General features: G+C 47.8%; 1 protein-coding gene across 3 annotated transcripts in view; it reads left to right on the top strand.

Moving 5' to 3' along the window:
- The first annotated feature begins 8,037 nt into the window (after positions 1 to 8,037).
- Positions 8,038 to 19,835, top strand: part of FRMD4B (FERM domain containing 4B) — an 892,718-nt gene continuing 880,920 nt past the window's right edge. Inside the window, exon 1 of one of the 3 annotated variants that reach the window (XM_069206591.1) lies at positions 8,038 to 8,699. The gene's annotated coding sequence lies outside the window, so the exon portion shown is untranslated. The remainder of the gene's footprint in view (positions 8,700 to 19,835) is intronic. The other 2 variants (XM_069206592.1, XM_069206594.1) reach the window with 2 other exon arrangements.

The raw sequence follows: 19,835 nt of genomic DNA, 5'->3' as shown, positions 1-19,835 counted from the left end.
TTGCTCTCATTAGAGCTCATCAGAGAGGTTTAGCTTTGTCCAGACACAAGGGAGCACCCAGTATAAGTCAAAACAAATCCCTTTTAGGGTTAGAGTGACGCATACATTATGCAAAAAAGAATAGAGAACTCTGGGTAGTTCCCAAGTTTAGGTGGAGAGCAGCTCTAGTAAGGAGCACCCTGCAACAGCAGCGACACTCTAGATTTGCTCACCTCAAATGTCTGTTTATCTAGCAAAGTTTTTAAGCATAGGATCAGCACAGTGCTATCCACGTCGAGCTAGATAGCGACAAAGTCTTTTGCCATTTGTACAGCAAAGTCTTTAAGCACAGGTTTGACACAGTGTCAACCTTCCCGAGCTGTAAAATGACAAAAGCCATTTACCACTCCAGGTACAGTATTACAGCTTTGGATTCGTAAAAAACCATCCAAGCCAACCTGGAATGAGTAAAAGCAACCCCTGACGCGTGTTTCACTCACACTAGAGGTCGTTGAGATAACTTTAACAGTGAATTTCACTGGTTTTGTTCACTTAAAATGATATGTTTTAACTGACATTTTCACCTTACTAACGAACTTTAACCTTTTTTTTTTTCAGTACATTTTAAAGGTTTTTTTAAATGTAAAGTAAGATATAATTACAATTTCTAACTATAACTTCACCTAAACCTTTTGTTTTTAGGTAAGTATATACATATATATATATATATATATATATATATACACACACACACACACACATATAGATCACCTAGTGACAGTCACCAATGTGTATAGTTAGGACCTAGTTTCTATGGAAAAAGCAGTTTTTGACTTGCCTATATCTTTGGCGCCCGTTGAGGAACCTTCATGAAATGTCCCAAAAAAAATTGACGCTCACTTCAGCTGCTGCCTGGAGCGTTTCAGGGTGATCTGTCAAACGGGGGCCGAGAAAAAGGGAGTTCCCAAAATATGTTTTACCTATGTTAATTCCCATAGGGTTTTTTAACATTTTAACATGACTACATTCCGAACCGCTGGACAGAATTACACCAAATTTGGCAGAAAAATAGCTGTTGGTCCAGAAAGCACCCTTAATGTTTTTTGGCGTCAATTTAGTAGTTAAGAAAAATCAAATGTGTATCTATAGGGACGTGAGCGATCCGCAAACGCCCCCCCTCCAGATCTCGTGCTGAGAACTACTTGGCTGCCAACACTACAATTAGGAAGTGTTGGTAGCCATCTTCGGATCCTGCTTCAGTTGAGTCCCTGAAAAAAAAAGATTTAAAAAAATAGAAAAGGGGCCAGGGTAGGGACACCCTGGCCCCTTAGCTCTGGTGCTGGGATCCCAGAGGGACCTGGCCAGGGCATAAAAGCATTTTTTTAATTTTTATTTCACTGAAACTCCTGGCAGACCCGTGACTCAGGTGAAAATGTAAAAAAAAGACAAGCGCAGGCTCCCATTCTTGTTTTGAAAAAAGCCCTGGGTGTGCCAGGTCCTGGGGGCATTATTTAAGAAAAGTAGGGTGCACACAGGGCCCCCCTCCTGATGCTCTTGGAGCCCTGGAGACCACCACCTCCTGGCAGCTTTATTTGTAAAAAAAAAAAAAGGAGGGGGGTACAAGGGGCATCCGCCTCCTAAGGCTCTATAGGCCCCGGGGACCACCACCTCCCTGGGGCTAAATATAGTTACCTTAGGGCACAAGCTATAGTTACTTGAAATAACTCTAAGTCAACGGTACTCAAAGTACGGCCCGCGGGCCGCCAGCAGCCCCACGGACCTAGCTTGGCGGCCCGCGAGACGCACACCAAACGCCATATCATAATGGCAGCCGTATGTAAACATAGATGTTTACATACGGCGGCCATTGTTTATTGCGTTGCCCTGACGATCCTGGAAGCCAAAGCCCCATAAAAGTCAGCGCTTGCAGCTAACTTTTACGGGGCTTTGGTCGTCTGCTTGCTGTCACCGGCTCCACGTCTGCTGCCCGCCTGCCTGCCTGCTGTTCCAGATTTGTGGCATCTTTACAGTGCTTTGAGTCAGGTAAGGCTCTTTGGTTATTTATTTATTTGTTTTTAATGTAGTGTGTGTTACTGGGGTAGGCGTGAGAGCAGATTGCGCTGTGTGTGTGTGTTACTGGGGTAGGGGTGAGAGCAGATGGCGCTGTGTGTGTGCGCGCTATGTGTGTTACTGAGGTAGGGGTGAGAGCAGATGGCGCTGTATGTGTGCGCGCTGTGTGTGTTACTGGGGTAGGGGTGAGAGCAGATGGCGCGGTGTGTGTGTGTTACTGGGGTGGGGTGAGAGCAGATGGCGCTGTGTGCAGATGGCGCAGTGTGTGTTACTGGGGTAGGGGTGAGAGCAGATGGCGCTGTGTGTGTTACTGGGGTAGGGGTGGGAGCAGATGGCGCTGTATGCAGATGGCGCTGTGTGTGTTACTGGGTTAGGGGTGAGAGCAGATGGCGCTGTGTGTGTGCGTGCGTTGTGTGTGTTACTGGGGTAGGGGTGAGAGCAGATGGCGCTGTATGTGTGCGCGCTGTGTGTGTTACTGGGGTAGGGGTGAGAGCAGATGGCGCTGTGTGTGTGCGCGCTGTGTGTGTTACTGGGGTGGGGTGAGAGCAGATGGCGCTGTGTGCAGATGGCGCAGTGTGTGTTACTGGGGTAGGGGTGAGAGCAGATGGCGCTGTGTGTGTTACTGGGGTAGGGGTGGGAGCAGATGGCGCTGTATGCAGATGGCGCTGTGTGTGTTACTGGGGTAGGGGTGAGAGCAGATGGCGCTGTGTGTGTGCGCGCTGTGTGTGTTACTGGGGTAGGGGTGAGAGCAGATGGCGCTGTGTGCAGATGGCGCAGTGTGTGTTACTGGGGTAGGGGTGAGAGCAGATGGCGCTGTGTGTGTTACTGGGGTAGGGGTGAGAGCAGATGGCGCTGTGTGTGTTACTGGGGTAGGGGTGAGAGCAGATGGCGCTGTGTGCAGATGGCGCTGTGTGTGTTACTGGGGTAGGGGTGGGAGCAGATGGCGCTGTGTGCAGATGGCGCAGTGTGTGTTACTGGGGTAGGGGTGAGAGCAGATGGCGCTGTGTGCAGATGGCGATAGGGGTGAGAGCAGATGGCGCTGTGTGTGATAGACCGGACCCTGCAAGGGTAAGAACTGTGCTGCTGTATCTTTGTCTTGTAATGCTTAGGCACCAAGTTAGACCTTTGTTTGTGCAACCTCTAAACAATAATGCTTACTTTTATAACCCATACCCACCAACCCAGTACAGCCAGAGAGAAACCACCCACCCATGAAAACTACCAAAAATCAGATGACGCAGTGTGTGTTACTGGGGTAGGGGTGAGAGCAGATGGCGCTGTGTGTGTTACTGGGGTAGGGGTGGGAGCAGATGGTGCTGTATGCAGATGGCGCTGTGTGTGTTACTGGGGTAGGGGTGAGAGCAGATGGCGCTGTGTGTGTGTGCGCTGTGTGTGTTACTGGGGTGGGGGTGAGAGCAGATGGCGCTGTATGTGTGCGCGCTGTGTGTGTTACTGGGGTAGGGGTGAGAGCAGATGGCGCTGTGTGTGTGTGCGCGCTGTGTGTGTTACTGGGGTGGGGTGAGAGCAGATGGCGCTGTGTGCAGATGGCGCAGTGTGTGTTACTGGGGTAGGGGTGAGAGCAGATGGCGCTGTGTGTGTTACTGGGGTAGGGGTGGGAGCAGATGGCGCTGTATGCAGATGGCGCTGTGTGTGTTACTGGGGTAGGGGTGAGAGCAGATGGCGCTGTGTGTGTGCGCGCTGTGTGTGTTACTGGGGTAGGGGTGAGAGCAGATGGCGCTGTATGTGTGCGTGCTGTGTGTGTTACTGGGGTAGGGGTGAGAGCAGATGGCGCTGTATGTGTTACTGGGGTAGGGGTGAGAGCAGATGGCGCTGTGTGCAGATGGCGCTGTGTGTGTTACTGGGGTAGGGGTGAGAGCAGATGGCGCTGTGTGTGTTACTGGGGTAGGGGTGGGAGCAGATGGCGCTGTGTGCAGATGGCGCAGTGTGTGTTACTGGGGTAGGGGTGAGAGCAGATGGCGCTGTGTGTGTTACTGGGGTAGGGGTGAGAGCAGATGGCGCTGTGTGTGTTACTGGGGTAGGGGTGAGAGCAGATGGCGCTGTGTGCAGATGGCGCTGTGTGTGTTACTGGGGTAGGGGTGGGAGCAGATGGCGCTGTGTGCAGATGGCGCAGTGTGTGTTACTGGGGTAGGGGTGAGAGCAGATGGCGCTGTGTGCAGATGGCGATAGGGGTGAGAGCAGATGGCGCTGTGTGTGATAGACCGGACCCTGCAAGGGTAAGAACTGTGCTGCTGTATCTTTGTCTTGTAATGCTTAGGCACCAAGTTAGACCTTTTTTTGTGCAACCTCTAAACAATAATGCTTACTTTTATAACCCATACCCACCAACCCAGTACAGCCAGAGAGAAACCACCCACCCATGAAAACTTCCAAAAATCAGATGACAATCCCAATATAAATCAAACCATTTGTGAAGTGTCCAGTGGGGTACACTTTGTGTGATGGGCAAACACCTTCAGCTTACTCCTCCTCCCAGGGGTGCGGATGATAAATGGCTGCTGCATCTAATTAAATGTCTCTTGTGATTAGGATAGGGATATACTCTGGAACATTCCCATTTGGCTCTTGTGATTAGTGTAGGAATATACTACTAGAGCCAGGGCTGTTGAAAATGTCTTACAATAATACACTTTTTTTTATCTGGCCCCTGGCAAATCGCGCACAGTTGATTTCTATTGCTGTGTGACCCAGCATGCTGACAAAAAACAGTTTCTAAAAAGAGGCCCGTATACCATTCATTGGCCTCATTATCACTCTAGTATTCCTAGCAGGTTGCAAGCATAATTGCAAAAAATACTTTTTATAACATGGTCCTCTGGGAATCGGCAAAGGCCAGCATGTGTGTTGCCAATTGTTAGATCACGGTATGCTTTGTTTCCTTTTACACATCACTTTATATTACTTTGCTGTTGTGCACAGAGGTCTGTAGCGAGACGCAGTGTTGGTCCATTGGTCGTGAGGCGGTGTCGATCCATCGGTCGCTCGTGAAGTGTTGTCGGTCGTGAAGTGGTGTCGGTCCTTTGGCTGTGAGGGGAAAATCTGATTCCTGACCCTTGAAAATCATTGCACAAACTTGCTGAGACCAATGGCCTACAGTCCAGTTACCAAGCCTTGCAAACGACCCAGATCCATACAGAGTGAACACAGATCATTCCAGGCAGCATGGGAAGAAGAGTACTTGTTTGTTGAATGGCCAAAGGAGAAAGCTACCTGTTTGCTTTGCAAAGAGAAAGTAAATGTTCTTAAGAGATATAACCTGGAACGGCACTACAAAACTCGACACGCAAGTTATAGTGAGAACTTCCCATTGCACTCACAACTGCGTTCAGCAAAAGTGGCATCGTTAAAGCAAACACTTCTTTCCCAGCAGAAGCTCTTCCTTTGCCAAATGAAGGAATCTGAGGCTGTTACAGAAGCATCATTCAAAATATGCTACCTGCTTGCCAAACATAAGAAGCCATTCACGGAGGCAGAGCTGGTGAAGAAATGTTTCCTTTCAGCAGCTGAAATTTTGTTTGAGAACTATAGCAACAAATCCAGCATTTTAAAAGAAATTGGTGCCTTACAGCTATCGGATTCCACTTGTGCACGCAGAATAGAGGCAATGGGTGAAAATGTCCAGGAGCAGGTGATCAAAGCTGTCAGAGAGTCCCCGTTCTTCAGCATTGCCATGGATGAGTCCACAGATATAGGCGATGTGGCCCAGTTATTAGTTTGGGTGAGGTATTTGGACCAATCACTTCATCCCAAAGAAGAGCTCCTGTGCCTTCTACCACTGCACGGGCACACAAGAGGAGAAGATATTCTGGACAGTATCTGCAACTACTTCGAAACACATCACATACCACTGGACAGTCTTGTTAGCATCACAACAGATGGCGCGCCTGCTATGGTAGGCCATGACAGAGGCTTTGCATCTTTGCTTAAAAAGAAGCTCACTGGACAGCCTGTAATAGACTACCACTGCATTATTCATCAGGAAGTTCTGTGTGCAAAATTAAAGCATGGAGAACTGAATAACGTCCTAAAACTTGCAGTGAAAATTGTTAATTTTATTCGTGCCAAAGCCCTTAACCATAGACTTTTTAAGGCTATGCTGCAGGATTCTGAAGCTGAATATACAGACCTCTTGATGCACACTGAAGTGTGATGGCTAAGCAAAGGGAAAGTTCTGGAGCGGTTCATTGCTTTGCTTCCTGAAATTGAACACTTTACAAACAGCAGAGGTCAAACATTCCCAGAACTATAGGATGTGAAATGGCTTTTAATGCTCCATTTTCTTTCAGATCTATTTGCACACTTCAATGCTCTTAATTTGATGTTGCAAGGCAAACAACAGCTTGTGTGGTCCATGATGAATGGTATTTACTCATTTGAAAGTAAGCTTGTGCTATTCAAAGAACAACTGGATGTTGCTGACTTCACCCACTTTCCAAAACTGTTGGCTGTGACTCAGAGGTTTCCAAATGCACAAGAAATGCTGCCAACGCTAAATCTCGGTGCATGTTTTGAGGAAATTTCTGGGGAGATCAAAAGGCGATTTTCTCAATTCAGAACCCTCACCCCCCCTATTCAGGCTGGTTGAAAACCCCTGGATGGTGAGTGCACGAAATCTTGATGCTGTTGAACTTATTGGCGTGAAAAGACCGCAAGCACAAATGGAGCTGATAGACATGCAGCATAACTCAGCTCTTGAAGCATCTTTTTTGGGGCAGGCACCAGAAGAATTCTGGAACACTGTGCCTTCTGACAAATTTCCTGTTCTTTTTACAGTGACCCAGAAAATAATTTGTATGTTCGGGTCAACATATGTTTGCGAAAGTTCGTTTTCCACAATGGGACTTTTGAAGAGTAAATTCAGAAATAAGCTAACAGACTTACATCTGGATCAGCTCTTAAGGCTTGCCGTTTCAGACATAATACCAGATTACAGAACACTAATAAGAGACATAAAGTGCAAAATAAGTTCGTAGTATGTCTTCCTTTGACATACCTATTTTCCAGACTCAGAGAAAACTGTGCTGCATTGCGCCTGTGCTGAATATCCTGTTCACAAGAATTACCATGCCATGCCTCTTAAGATTACTATTGTCTGATAATAAAAATGTTTTTCAAAATGTCCCCTTTGTAGGTTTGTAGTTATACCTGGATTCAAAATACAGCATTGTTTAGCATTGTTTTGAAAAAGGGGGTGGGGTGGTTGTTCCCCCTCTAAGCCCCGCCCCCTCTAAGCCCCGCCCCCCGCTGTCACTTCAGTGTGGCCCTCGGCCGCAAACCATACTGCAATTTTGGCCCCCGAGAAAAAGTTTGTGAGTACCCATGCTCTAAGTGTTCAATTCCTATGGTTTTGTGGAACTAAATTCAGAACCTAACTATAAAGTCCATGTAACCTTCTATTTGGAGTAATATATATATATGCGCACACTTGCTCTATTGACAATTCTAGGGGCTTCATCGGCTATTCCTGTAGTCCATTGCCTGCCTCCCCAAAAATATACTCTTCTAGAGACTCCTCTGACTTCCAATGCAGGTTATTGTATTTGGAGCGACTTGTTAAGCACTAATAACCACCCAGTGGTGAGTCATTGAGAGAAATGCTTAAGAGTTTACTCACCTTGGTAGCAGTCTGTGTTTCTCGCACCCAGGTACATTTGAATAAGTTTTAGGCGCGGGCCAGGAGCAGCCATCAAGAAGCCGCGAGATCGCGAGTCCCCAGCAGCTGTGTTAGCATCCGCGCTACAGTAACTTGTGTTCCGCCCTCATTACTTCTGATTGCTGGTCTGTGGTGAACAAGATGGTCTGGCGCTGCTCCTGTTTGGGTGTGAGGGCATTGTGTGGGCGTGACGCTGATCGAGTTAAATGCATTGTGCATTTCACAAAGAGGCTGTGGGACAGTGTTGTGCGTTGGTGCTGTGCCAGGGCTCTATGGGAACGTTCCCTGTAGCTGGAGTCCTTCTGTAGCCCGGCTCTGTGTGCGGTGCTGGGCTGAAGCGCGGATCCGTGCGCCAGGCATCGCCCCCGGAGGCAGCGGCGGGCAGCAGGGGAGCAGGTTGCAGAGGAGAGGAGGACGGCTGGAGTGGGGGGGGAGTGTAAACCGGCGGAGGGGCGAACAGAGGCTGCAGGGCAAGAGCAGGCTGCAGACACAGGGTGAAGGGCGGGGGAAGGGTGGGAACTGCAGGGGCAAGGCAAAGAAAGGCTGCTGCAAGACGGGTGAGGAGCAGGGGATAGGCTGGTAATACTGCGAGATGGAGCATCGGGTGGGATGCTGTTAACCCGCTGCGGAGAAACGGACCGAAACTGCCGGCGCAGAGCTCGGGTGGTGCAGAACTTGGAAGGGGCTGCTCCGTGCATTGTGTGGACCTGTGGTGTAAGGGAGGATCGCAGTGCAGGTTGACGCAGGTGGCTCATTTGCATACACGCCTCGCCAGTGCCACAACTCTCCTGCGGCGTGGATACAGCCACGGGAAGTGAGAAGTGCTTGCTGCAGGACCCGCTGTGTGGGATTAGTTTGGACATTTTCACCAAGCCTCATTCTGATTTCCAGTCAGACCATGAGGACTTCTTGCCGCTTTGGGAGACGACTAACCCGTGCGGGTGCATGAATGGCACCCGGAAGCTCCTGCCGGTAGCAGGTGAGTCGGAGGACGCTTTGTTCACTGCGAGAGGGGTGTGTGGATGCCAGAGGGAGGGAGATCCCATGTGGGGAAGCAGCACTGCCCCTGGTGCCACGGTGATGCTAATTAACGTCCGGCAGCTGCTGCCAGGACCTGCCTGCCGCGCGGTCAGCAGCGCCTCTGACCCCGGCGCGGGGGCCGGGGGCGCCCCAACAGGAGTCCAGCCTGGGGCTCGCCTGTCTGCGGCGAGGGTGTGCCACCGTTGACAGGGATAATAACAGAGCCCGGCCGCTGCCGTGCTGCCCCTCCTGGCAGAGGAGTCTTATTATTAACTGTAGACAGGGAGGGCTTCCTGGGGTGCATGAACCCGGTGCTGTGAATGGGGATTACTGAGTACCTGCACTGCTTTATTATGGAAGAGAGAGTACTTGCCCGACTTTAATACGCAAGGGAGATGTAGTGGCAAGTATGAAGGATGCGAGGGAGGCAGATTTCATGTTAATATCTTTTATTCTTGCCACAAGAAATAAGGCCCACGAGCAGCCGGCCGGCCGCAACACCGCGCTTTGTTCGCGCCTCTGCCTTTCCGCCGCGCCGCCCCCTGACGTCACGACCGTCCTCGTTACAGATTGGTCGTGGCGTCATGAGGTGTCTAAACATAGAAGACAGACTAGCTCTGTCCCTCCGGCCTCGTGCGTTAACTCACGTACGACATCTCCCTTTTCAACAGAACAAGAAACTTAAGGAACTTCACCTCATAACAAAATCTTCGAACCTCTTGGGTGCTCGGATACGCCTAATTGGCCTGCTCGGAGTAACATACTGAAGTGAATTCGCCTTGACGGCGCACGCATCCTCTAGGCTTGACCCCATTACATTGTGACTGTCGCTCTCCACAGATTCGGGCCTGCAGCCATTCTGTCCTGAGGCAGCCGTCAAGCCACGCCATGCCTTCTCGCATCGCTCCGCACTCGCCTGTCCACTTATTCCTGGCCTGGAAGGCGTATTCACACATTCCTCCTCATCAATGACTACATCCCTGGCTTCGTGAGTTTGCCACTCATCAACATCATCCGTGCCTTCGGCCCCATCCACACGGACATCTTTCATGATGATTTTCTCTTGCCCAGCCTTGAGCCTAACTATGTCGTCCTTGCTCCGCCACCCCGCTCCTTCCAGGCAGACTGCCCCTCTTGTCACTCCTTGCACACGCACCGGGGTTTGAAACACAGACTCCCCCTTCATCACCCTGTTGGGTTTCTTCACCAATACCCAATCCCCTTGCGCTATATTTTTAGTTTTGGCTCTATTCACCATGTCAGCGTACCTCTTATTGTTTTCCTGTTTGGCCACTATTCTTGCTTTGACTCTCAATCTCTCATCAGATTCTGCCTCAATTTCCCGGTTCATGTCATACCACTTATTTAATTTGGGGGTAAGCTCACTCATGCATCTTCTCCCTCTCATCAAATAAAACGGAGTGTGTCCAGTAACCTCACTGGGCGTGTTGTGGAAAGTGTTCACCTTGTCCGCCAGAAACGCTTTCACATTCATGTTGGAAGCGATCGCCTGTTGCACGCCCTCTTTGAGGAATCTATTCATACGCTCAACCTGCCCATTGCTCTTCGGGCTGTACAGCGGGGTTTTCTCTTGCTTAATCCCCAACCTGGACAGAAAATCCGTCATCCGCCTGGACACTAACTGGGTGCCGTTGTCCGACACCATGATCTTCGGCTGTCCCTCAATCGCGAAAATTTTCGTCAATGCCTTGATCACTCGTTCAGTGGTAACTTCCCTGACGAACTTGTAGTGAATCCATTTGGAGAAGTAATCCGTAAGGACGATGAGATGTCTACACTCGTCAGGTAGCCTTGTAAATGGGCCCGTAAAATTGATGGCAATCTTGTTCCACGGGCCGGCAGGTATGTCCACCAGCTGCAACTCTCCTTTTGTCGTCTTCCAGTGCTTATCGGCCCTTAAGCACGGTCCACACCGATCAATGAATCTGCTGACATCGCTGCACATCCCTGGCCACCAGTAGTACTGCTTGAGGAGATTCTTTGTAGCGGTATTGCCCGGGTGGCCTTTATGGGCAATCCTGATTAGCTTGTCTCTTAAGCTTTCCGGAGGTAGAAACAGCTCGTGTCTCTTCACAAAGCCGCCTTCGATGGTGAGTTCGGGACTAATCTGTTGGAAACTTCTGAGTGCCCCCTGCAAGTTCCGGATAGGGGGCCAATGAGCCTTCATGTGGTCCATCACCCTCCGCATAGTCCCGTCCTTCTCCTGAGCCGTCAACCATTCTTCCTCTGATATGGATCCCTCGCACATGGCTGTTGCGTCAACCATTGCCACAACGCACTCCGTGTCGTCCAGGGAATCATTCTCCTCGTCCGGGATCGGTATGCGAGATAGGCAATCCGCCCTGCAGTTGAGGCCCCCTTTGATGTGTCTGACGGTGAAGTGATATTCTTGCAACTTAGACAGTAGACGTAGGAGCCTAGAGCTGGCTTTGCCATTGCCACGTCCTTCACCGTCCATCATGTATATCAAGGGTTTGTGGTCGGTGACTAATTCGAACTCCCTGCCCCACAAATATTTTCTCAGTTTCTCCACGGCCCAGACGCACGCGAGCGTCTCCCGCTCGATGGTGCTGTAGTGCTTCTCTGCTTCGCTCAATGACCGCGATATGAATGCAACAGTGTTCTCCTTCTTCCCTTGGAATTGGCAAAATACTGCACCGATTCCCTTGGCACTGGCGTCAACCGTGATTACATTCCGGAGGTCCTTGTTGTACGGTCGTAATACTGGGGCCGCGGCGATTGCCTGCTTGACGGATTCGAAGGCAGCGCTTTGTTCTTGTGTCCACGTATACTTTTCGTTCTTCCGTAGCAGTTTCCTTAGAGGCTCCACAGTGGTTGCGTATCCTTGCATGAACTTGGAATAGTATTCGCTGAGTCCCAGGAACGATCGCAAGGTGTCTTTGTCTCCTGGGCAAGGGGCATCTCGTATGGCCCTCACTAAATCATCTTTCGGCGCGATGCCATTTGGGGTAAGCACGTGCCCTAAGTATTCTATCTTGTTTTTAATGAATTTGCACTTGTCTTTGGAGACTGTCATCCCCCTTTTTTGTAGCACCTCCAACACTCTGCGCAGCAGTTCTAAGTGCCCCTTCTCGTCTTCCGTGTGTATCAGAATGTCGTCCTGAAATGCTTCAACCCCCTTCATATCGCAGAAGAGGAGGTCCATTAGCTTTTGAAAGACGCCCGAGGCCGATGCAAGGCCGAATGGAAGACGGATGTACCTGTATGCTCCAAACGGGGTAATAAAGGTGGTAAGTTCCTTGGATTCCTCCGTGAGACATACTTGGTGGTATGCAGACTTCAGGTCTATCAGGGTGAAAAACTTCGATCCTGCTGTGGCCGACAATATCTCCTGAATGTTGGGCAGTGGATGGCAGTTCACCAGGATATTTCTGTTCAGTGATCGCAGGTCTACACACAACCGAATGTCCCCTGTCCTCTTCTTCTTGGACACCACGATTGCGGACACCCATTCTGATGCACCTGCTTCCTCTATTACTCCTTCCCTTTTCAGCTTATCAAGAACAGCCTTAAGCTCCCCCCTTACTGAAAGAGGAATTGTTCTGACTTTGTGTTTTATGGGTAGGCCACCCTTTTTTAGCCGTATAGCATGCACAAATCCTCTTACGCACCCTACCTTGTTTTCAAAAACGGAGTCAAACATTTCGAGGACCTCAGCTAATCCATCATGTAAATCATCAGGCTGCACATAATTGACCCAGTTATCTCTCAGAACTATGGGATCTTCCGCCCCAGGGACTAGCATCACACCTAGCTTCGCCAGGTCCTTCCATCCTACAAGGCTCCTCCCATTTTCAGCCACATATATCTTTGTTCTCACAGTGCGCCCTCGAAAGGTGAGGGAGTCCCAGAAGTAACCTTTCATCACTATGTCGTTTCCCCGAAGGCCTTTGGACTCACATCCGTCTCGTGCAGTCGTACATCTTGCCACTTCGAATCAAATGTCCTATCAGAGATCAGGGTAAGGGGGGAACCAGAATCAGCCGTAAATGGCAATTTTATCACACCAATCATGACGGAGCCAATGGGACCCTTCACTCTACCGTCCTCACCATCAATGGACAACACCATGTCCGCATCCGCATCAGTATCATTCTCGCTTACCGAGCTCACTTTCATGCCCGTATTATATTTTTTTGCTTTGCATACTGCCGCAAAGTGGCCCAACTTCCTGCATTTAGAACAGCTTTTGTGCACGGCAGGGCAGGCCCTGCTATCCGCTAAGTGATCTTTTGACCCACATCTATAACAGACGAGCTGCCTCCTGCCTCCCCCTCTATCACTCGCTGCCCTTTCTGAATTTCCGGGCACATGTTTACGGCTGTCCTGTACATAGAACACATTTGAAGCCTGACTAGTGTTCGCCAGTTCCTTGGAAGATACCATGGAGCGTTCCACTGCCTTTGCAATGGCAATTACGTCCTTCAGCGAAGGATTCCTGCATGAAAGCAAACGTTCCTGCACTTTCTTTGAATGGCAGTAGAACACCACCTGGTCTCTAATGTACGTATCAGTCATCACTGCAAATTCACAATCTTGAGCTAGGACACGTAGACATGCGATATATTCCTCGATAGTCTCTCCTTCCTCTTGTTTCCGCAGTGCGAATTTATGGCGCCCCACCATGATGTTGCACTCCTCTGCATACTGCAGCTCAAGCCGCCGTACAGCCTCCTGGTACTCATTCAGCGGAGCTGTGGCTCCATGGGGATTCACATATACCGGCAGGCTATCGAAAACCTCTTGTCCAGCCTTCCCCAACAGTCCGAATAGCAAAGACTTTTTCCGTTCGGGGCTATACCCCTGACCATCAATTGAGATAATATAGTTCTCAAATGCGCGCAGCCATCCTTTCCACTTCATGCATGGCTTACCGGGAGAGTCCAGGAAGAGAGGAGGTACGCAGATATGACCTGTCTGCGACATGGCCGGAAAGCGGGAGGCTACTGGGCTGCGCAGAACGGTAGGAGTCGTCAAAGTCAATCATGTGGAGACCGCAGCATCAGCGCCTTAGGGGTTGCACGTAGTCCCCAGTGAAGAGATATCAGCGCTTTCCACTGGCCTCCCGAAACACCAGGTAAGGTGGGCTACACTCGTGGGCCTTGGTAGAAGCTGTGACCCTCGTCGCCATTTGTAGTGGCAAGTATGAAGGATGCGAGGGAGGCAGATTTCATGTTAATATCTTTTATTCTTGCCACAAGAAATAAGGCCCACGAGCAGCCGGCCGGCCGCAACACCGCGCTTTGTTCGCGCCTCTGCCTTTCCGCCGCGCCGCCCCCTGACGTCACGACCGTCCTCGTTACAGATTGGTCGTGGCGTCATGAGGCGTCTAAACATAGAAGACAGACTAGCTCTGTCCCTCCGGCCTCGTGCGTTAACTCACGTACGACAGGAGAGTACCTGCACATTTTAGCGCTGGTGAAATACTTTTAATAGGAGAGTACCTGCATATATCATTGGAAAATAGGTACTCTGGGATAGTCAGCATCTACACTTTCATACTCTAATTTGAAACCCTGCATGTCCCCACATTTCCCAGTGCCAGGAGCTTCCATAGAGGGACAATGCGGGCTCTTGAGGGAAAGCACAGTAGACTTGAAGGAGGAACATCAGAAACAGACAACACTTTCACATGTCAGTTAAACAGAGAATAGACCATTGCTACGTTTGCAACAGCACATCAGTGCTTAATTTGTAAAATAATGAGTGCCGGTGCCCCCAAGCGCCGCTCAGAATCCAGACCGGCTCTATTGAATGTCAGCGCACCGAATACCGAGGCAGCTTGTGCTGAATCCACCTCATGCCTCTTTAACCCACTCCAAGGCACTCCCTGCCCATTCATCCCACTCTTGCAGTTCCCTGCCTTGGTGGCATTTGTTTCATGTTTCTCCTCCCCCTCTTTCTCCTTTGTGTTTTTACTCACTTATTCTTGGAAAATGTCGGATGAGGAAAAATAAGTGTCCGTACACAAAAATGACTACCAGCGGCCCCCACCAGCAACCACAGACTGACATGAGGTACTGACAAGACCAGCACTTGGGGCGGGCCGGAGACCAACCTCAAAGTCCTCAATCAACGCTTAATGTGCAAGCGAAAACCCCGTCACTCCTTTTGGGGAATTTATTTTTTAATCATCAGTCTTTAACACCGAACTGAAGAGAATGTCAGAAACAGGAGAAAGGAAACTGGTGTTAAAGGGAGTGCAAGTGCCCCTGGTCCTTAGTAAGTAAACTTATAAGGGGACGCATATAGGTCGATGAATCTTTTGAATCGTATGGATTATCCTAGTCATGTAGTGACTATCGAAATCAATAATCAGCATAAACAACCATTAACTTTCAATTAACAACATCTATAAACATCTATTCATTGAATAACCACAACTCAGTAAAGAGTTAAACAATTTTTTATTTCTCTATTGATTACAATTCTAAATCATCTGTTAAATTAATCTTTATTCAATCAACTCAATTATTAATTCGTTAATGGAGAACTTACATACGCCAAAAGAATACCATCATTAATATCAAGTTCAGCAAATAGCTCGTCAGTCATTTGTCACTGCCAACGTCACCTCTATCAGCCTACCTAACCAAGATTAACATCAGCATGTGGGGCTTCATGCAAAACAATTTAGAGAAAAACATTAATTTGGAAAAAAATCTATCTAAGAATTCTACAATCAGTGCAGTTGGTACCAAGAAGAAAAGGCACAAATTAGTCAGCCACATTTTCATAGCTACCTATCCACATAATGGATCAGCAACAAAGTCAGTCTTCATCTTCAGGTCATCAATTGGTCAGCTATGCATCAGACTCACAGAGTATGAGCCCAACGACAGAACTTCGGACAGCGTCTCCTGACGTAATTAATTCTCCCCTCACATTTTAAGTTTTAGCCCCCTTGTCATGACTTTTTATTAGGGTCTCCCAGTCCATCCCCCTAATTCCTAATTGTTCAGTCAGTCAGCAGATACGACTTTAACCTATTGTATTTGTTTACCAAATCTACCAATTTTAATATCAGTCCTTTCACAAGATGCGGATTGGTCCACTATATGATGTTCTCATCCTCCGGCTCTTCAGGTATCAAAATTGTTGCATGTTCCTCTTCAGTCAGTGCCTCCATTGTTCCAGTCTTGGGAAAGTACATTTAGCCTACTCTACACATAATTGTATCAAATTGTCTTCATCTCCGGTCCGCCGGTACATTGCAGAAAATTCTAGCTAAGCAACTTTAACATCGGGCAGTTCAAGGTATAGCAGCTTCTTCCAAACGCGGTTATTGTATCTGCTCTCTGAGTGCGAGGCCTAGGAAGACTAGGCCATGATTTCGGCTAAGTTAGCACTATAAATTAAAGCAAAACATAGGTTATACATCTCAATATGACATATTACTACATTATTCTTGTATATTTTCATCATTTCATACAGTTTCAGTTATTGTTAGTACAATTTCGTATACATGGCATGCCCTGAGGGCACATTTTCAAACGTGCACATTATTTTCTCCACGATTAATTTCTCTACAAACTTTTCATTATTCAAGCACATTAACGTCATTAATAATTTTCTAATTAGCATATCTTCTTCAACAGGAGTAACCAGGGATGCAAAACTACATTCAAAAGTGAGATTAAAAGACGGGAAGTGTATGGTGGTGCAACGGAGAGACACGCAGTAGAATCGCGTCTGGGCAGCCTTGGTATATGGCAATGCCGGTATCCTGCAGCGCTAGTGTCAGGCTTTTAGGACTACTTTGAGCCATTGAATTTACTTTTAACAAATTAACCACTCCAGTAAAATGAACGAACCAGGCTAGGTTTCTAAGCGGGGCAAACGCAGGACATAGTTGAACACGTGGCCCTTTCCTAATGTGGGGGACTCCTCCACTCCCCCACGTGAGAGATGCGCAATGTCTGACCTTTTTTGCAGCAGATGAGAGAGTTCTGTATGTAGGGTTCCAACACAGATGGGAGAGCCCCACATATTCTCACTGTGTGGTCATTGTTTGTGAAATAAATACATATCCCAGTGGATTTAAGTTTTTGTTTGATTGTTCTCCCCTGTATAATTTACATGTCCTTCTCAAATGGGTTGAACGTTAGTAAGACTACTATAGACTCCGTCTAGCATGAGAACCAAGCTCACCAAAACATAGGTAGGCCATGTCGAACAATGTGAACTCGGAGGCAGCGTCTGTGTGATGTCATAACGCTTGGTTCGAATTTCCAAACGAAAACACTAGGAACGACCATGTTTCCCTAGTAACCTGAACAATGCTTAAACTACTAATTTATCATTTCGTGCACCAGCCTACCAGCAGCAAACGCCCATGGTGCCCTACCTTAAACTCTGTAACTAGGAATCAACCTCTGAATAGGTGGGGTCTGTTTAGCCTAGATAAAATGCAATGATGTTGTTCCATCATTAGAATAGATATCACGGCTACATGTAAGCTTCACTTAAATAGGAATAGGCTAGTTCTTCGTCAAAGCCCAGGCACAACTTTGCTAATTACATATTAGATACGGAGGTGAACATTCATATAGTACAAAATATATTCATTAATAAACTACATTTTGACGTCTATTAAACAAAAAAAAGTTTTTATCTGTCATTGCAAAGCAGCAGTGTATGTTAGAGGCAATGCACGAGCCTACCTTTAAAAAGAAAGTAATGCATTAATTTTCAATCATACCACCCACGCAGTAAAACATACATTGAGGAATGTAAAGTTTGCTTTTACAAGCTCTGCACTCCTATGCTATCATCCTCTACATACTGATCTCATCTAATAAATAACATAAATCATATCTTGTAAACCGGATGTATTTTTAATGCTTGAACGTCGGTGCATCATGGGGCATGAGTGCTGTTTTTATGTCTGGCTTGACATATCTGATGTCTGTGAGACCTATTGTCACCAATTCTTTAAAATACAGAAAGTAGATTTTGACTCCACCCCTACTCCTTTGCTTTAGACTACGGACAGTTTGGTGCGTTATTCTCCTTCCTGTGGAATGCTTGCAGTGCATTGAACGAGGGGCTCTTGCTCATATCAAAAGTACATTGAACCACAAGACTTTAAGGGCCAGATGTAGTAAGCCGTTTGCATGGTGCAAACTGCGAAAATCGCCGTTTGCGCCATTCAAACAGCCTTCTGAGATGCACATTCACAATTTGCGAGTCGGTACCGACTCGCAAATTGTGAATGCGACTCGCAAATAGGAAGGGGTGTTCCCTTCCTATTTGTGACTCGCATCACAATGCAGAATTGCTTTGTGACCACGAATGCGGTCGCAAAGCAATTCGCAGTTACCACCAGTGTCACACTGGTGGTAACTCATTCGCAAAAGGGAAGGGGTCCCTATGGGACCCCTTCCCCTTTGTGAATGTTGCCAAAGAGGTTTTTTCAGAGCAGGCAGTGGTCCAATGGACCACTGCCTACACTGAAAAAACGAAACCAAATGGTTTCGTTATTTTTTTTATTTTGCAACTCGTTTTCCTTTAAGGAAAACGGGCTGCAAAATAAAAAATAAAAACTGCTTTATTGAAAAAGCAGTCGCAGACATGGAGGTCTGCTGACTTCAGCAGGCCACCATCCCTATGAGTGCAGAGACTCGCTATGGGGGTCGCAAAATGCGACCCACCTCATTAATATTTATGAGGTGGGTCTTTGCGACCCCATAGCGAGTCGCAGACGGTGTCTGAGACACCGTTCTGCATCAGGATTTGCGATTCTGAAATTGCGAGTCACACCGACTCGCAATTTCAGAATCGCAAATTCTGACCTTGCTACATCTGGCCCTAAGTGCTTTGTCTGTTAGATCCATTATGTACAGAATATATATATATTTTTTTTTTACTGCAGCAAACTTTTGATTTTTTTTTAGTTCGGACTTAAAATGAAAGCCATACCTAATAGGCGTTGTCAGTGCTTATTATTGTTCCTGAAGTGGCCTCTTCAGTGTCTAAGCTCCATACAAAAACAGCAGATAAATTAGACTTTATCATAAGTAAATTTCCTTTGTAAAGTCAGGTATCCTTTCCACATATTATGTGGTAGTTTAAGGTATAAATGACACAATGTGACAACGTTTTAAAACAGGCAGTACGCTTTGTTTGGTATATTTAAAGGGGTCAGTTTCCAACCAGAAAAATAAAAGCATTGGGGTTAGGGATGGCTTTCAATGCAGCCACAAATCTCCTCTGCCGCCTATAGACATGCTGATTCATCGAACATCTTTTCAAGCAGGCGGTTCCTGTCAATGGTGATCTGAGCTATGAGGTGAAGGGCTTCCTTCTGTGATCCTGAGCTCTCCCACCACTGTTTCATCCTCTTCAGCCAGCGGCAGTGGACTAGCCACTGGATCGTGGGCCCCCAGGGGCGTAGCTTCAGGGGAGGAGGGTGTGGGATGATACACCCCTCTAATTAATGTATTTTGTGATAAAATGTGAGGCGTCTGTCGGACTTCACCAGAAATTTTTACACACTGTTAGACCTTGCATCCTTGTTATGGTCTCCCCTGCCTTTTTTGCCTCTGCTTCCCAGGTTGTTGATGTGTGCTGGACTCGTTTTTTGCAGTTTTTTGGTACTCTGGGCACTTTACCTCTGCTGACCAGTGCTAAAGTGCAAGTGCTCCTGCGTAAAGTGTATGTGTAATTGGCTTTTCCATGATTGGCTTATTTTTTTTACTAGTATGTCCCTAGTAAAGTGCACTATAGGTGCCCAGGGACTGTAAATCAAATGCTATTAGTGGGCCTGCAGCACTAGTTGTGCCACCCACATTAGTAGCCATGTAAACATAGTTCAGACCTGCCACTGCAGTGTCTGTGTGTGCAGTTTTTAACAGCCAATTCGACTTAGCAAGTGTACCCACTTGCCAGGCCTAAACCTTCCCTTTTTTATACATGGAAGGCAACCGAACGTAGGCCCTAGGTAGCCCCATGTGCAGCGTATGTTAAAGGTGGGACATGTACTGATGTGTTTTACATGTCCTAACAGTGAAATTCTGCCAAACTCGGTTTTCACTGTGCAAGGCCTATCCCT

The sequence above is a fragment of the Pleurodeles waltl genome, chromosome 9 (assembly GCF_031143425.1).
Source record: "Pleurodeles waltl isolate 20211129_DDA chromosome 9, aPleWal1.hap1.20221129, whole genome shotgun sequence".
Lineage (NCBI taxonomy): Eukaryota > Metazoa > Chordata > Amphibia > Caudata > Salamandridae > Pleurodeles > Pleurodeles waltl.
Note: the sequence above shows the minus strand (reverse complement) of the source record. Positions and strands in the feature narration are given on the sequence as shown.